Source organism: Arachis ipaensis, chromosome B06, assembly GCF_000816755.2.
Source record: "Arachis ipaensis cultivar K30076 chromosome B06, Araip1.1, whole genome shotgun sequence".
In the NCBI taxonomy this organism is placed as follows: Eukaryota; Viridiplantae; Streptophyta; class Magnoliopsida; order Fabales; family Fabaceae; genus Arachis; species Arachis ipaensis.
Genome location: NC_029790.2, coordinates 93,263,056 through 93,266,121, shown reverse-complemented (window position 1 = coordinate 93,266,121; position 3,066 = coordinate 93,263,056). Strand labels below are relative to the sequence as shown.

Genomic DNA, 3,066 nt, shown 5'->3' with positions numbered 1-3,066 from the left:
GATTAAGCTTGAGTACAGCTTACCATCCTCAAATAGATGGTCAATCCGAGAGGAAGATCCAAACCCTAGAGGATATGTTGAGAGCTTGTGTTTTGGACCAACCGGCGAGTTGGGATCGGTATATGCCGTTAGTGGAGTTTGCATACAATAATAGTTACCATGCGAGCATCGGAATGGCTCCGTATGAGACATTGTATGGGAGAAAATGTCAATCTCTTCTATGTTGGTATGAAGCTGGAGAGAAAGGCTTGTTGGGGCCAGAGATGATAGCTGAGACCACTGAACAAGTCAAGAAAATCCGAGATAGGATGCTTACGGCGCAGAGTCGTTAGAAGAGTTACGCCGATCAGAGGCGGAAGCCCTTGGAATTTGAGGCAGGAGATCATGTTTTCCTTAAGGTTACTCCGACCACAGGAGTAGGTAGAGCGATTAAAGCAAAGAAGTTGAATCCTCGATACATTGGTCCATTTTAGATCCTGGAGAGGATTGGACCGGTGGCGTATCGGGTGGCTCTACCACCTCATCTTTTGAACCTGCACGATGTGTTTCACGTGTCGCAGCTTTGGAAGTACACTCCTGATGCTAGCCATGTGTTAGAACCCGAATTGGTTCAGTCAAGGGAAGATATGACGCTTCCAGTGGCTCCAGTCAGAATCGATGATACTAGTATCAAACGGTTGCGTGGAAAAGAGGTTTCATTAGTCAAAGTGGCATGGAGTCGAGGCGGTGTTGAGGAACACACTTGGGAACTTGAGTCGGAGATGCGTACGGATTATCCGCACTTATTCTCAGGTAATTTGATTTGAATTTTGTGGGCAAAATTCCCAATTAGGTGGGTAGAATGTAAGACCCGGTTAATTAACGACTAATTAACCCATAAATGAGAATTTATTCTAGAAAGCCAAAAATGTTATTTTTATGGCTAAATGTGATAGAGGAGATTGAGACGAGAATTTCGGTACCAATTTTATAGAAATCGGACCAAGATTGGACCGAACGGGCCAAACCGGACCAACCGGACCCAAAGTGGGCCCTTGGCCCAACATAACAAAACCAAAACCCTAGTTTTCAGCACTCTCTCTCCTCACAATACACTCAAACACGCTGAAATGGTGGAGGGGAAGGGAAGAACTCTCTCTCAAGTTCTATCTCTCACTTGATCTTCAAACCACCATAACTTTTGATCTAGAGCTCCGATTGTCGCTCCGTTTGCGGCCACGCGTTCACCGCATTTTGAATGATTTTAAAGAAAAGGGTTGAAATTGGCATGTTTTTATTGATTTTGAAAAGAGTTGAAAGTGGCTTGTTTTGAAAATGGCACTTTGTGGTTTTGAATGAAAATATGGTTTTTGGGCATACTTTTACAGGACATAACTTGGACTACGGATCTTTGATTTGTGCCAAATCTGTTTAGAAATGAAATTGGATCCGGAATGTCCATGCCGTTCGAAAAACGGGTGAAAAATGATTTAAAATGAGAGAGTTATGACCGTCGAAATATTGGGGGTTGAATCTGTGAATTCTGCAGCTTTTAACTTAGAAAATTTTTAGCAGAATGACCCCTTGCGCGTAGGCGCACTTGGCGCGTACGTGCCGTTCTTCGAGAAAGCATCATCCACGCGTGCGCGTGGTGTGCGCGGGTGCGTCGATACGCTGCATCGAATGCCCAGCCATTTTCCAGAGAGTTGTGCTAGAGTTGTGCCAGTTTTGTGCCTGGGGCACAATGTATTCGCGCGTATGCGTGGCTGACGCGTGCGCGTCGTTGATTTTTGGAGAATAGGTTTTCTGTATTTGTGTCCCTTTGGGTTTCCTTTGGGGTTTCCTTATTTTATTATATGTATATATTGCTATGCTCGGACCGGTTATCTTCGCAACCGGATTTTGAGTCTTGATATTCCTATTTTTGACACTCTTTTGTATATATATAATCTTGCGTTAGCTTGTCCCTGTTTGTTACGTTATCGATCAGAGTGTTGCGTTTTCGAGTTACGGTTTTTGTTTACCCCTTTTTCCACAAGGCTCCTAGTTATAATCAATTATTCGTACTACTATACGTACTAAATTTTTGTTTTAGAGGTCGTAATACCTTGCCATCTCTGAATTATGACTTAAGTATAAGACTCTGTATGGTAGGGTGTTACAACTATGAGAAGTTAAGAAAGGATACTTATATATTTGGAGTAGTGATAGAATAAATAAATCTATTTACATTTTATTAACATAAAAAGTGACAATCCAAAAAAATTAAAAAAAAAAATCGAAACCAAAAACAGAAATTTTTAACTCGTGCGACGTAAAGTAAATTACCCGTATCTGTGGCTTCTGTACCATTATCTGAGTTCTTTTTATTGTTATTTGTTGAAAAACAAAAATTCAAAAGTACAGTGAAAGAGTAATATACATATACATACTAATAATTTAAAAAAAAATGTTATAAACTATTAAAATTTATTATTTTTGTTTATTATTTAATTATTAATTTAATTTTTTTAATTTAATTTTTTTAGTATAATAACCAATAACATACTTTATTTTATATTTTTAAATATATATTCATAACTAATTAATGACAAAAATAATAAATTCTATAGCTATCTAATATCCTTCGTAGAGAAGGATGACCTCCTTTGCAGCTGGTTAGAAGTTTCTAGAAAGTTAATGCCTCTTGGGTTTTGGCTCTTTAAAAAAAAGGACGTTATAAAGTAGTTTTTGCGCAACAATTGGAACCACTTCATTTTTTCATTTTCTTTTGTTTTACTTTTATTACTTGAGCTTTGAAGTTTTAAGACAACCTATTTATAATTAAAAAAATCTTTGAAGAAGTCATACTTATTGTTTATGTATTTTTGTGTACTCCTATATATTATTTGTAGATCTATATACTATATAGAGATGATAATAATGGATTAAAAACATGGGATTGAAAAAAATTAAAGAGAGTTCGCCGGGAGTTAGGCAAACTTACTCTAAACAAAAAAAAAAATCATATTTAGGAAATTAAAGTTCAAAAATAGTTTTTGAAAAAATATGAAATTTTTTTATTTCTGAAAAAAAATCCCTTACTAT

The 3,066-nt window shown here is 37.1% G+C and overlaps 1 pseudogene; it reads left to right on the top strand.

Annotated features, from left to right (window-relative positions):
- The window catches only part of LOC107647067, a 71,826-nt pseudogene that overhangs the window by 33,224 nt on the left and 35,536 nt on the right, over positions 1 to 3,066 (top strand).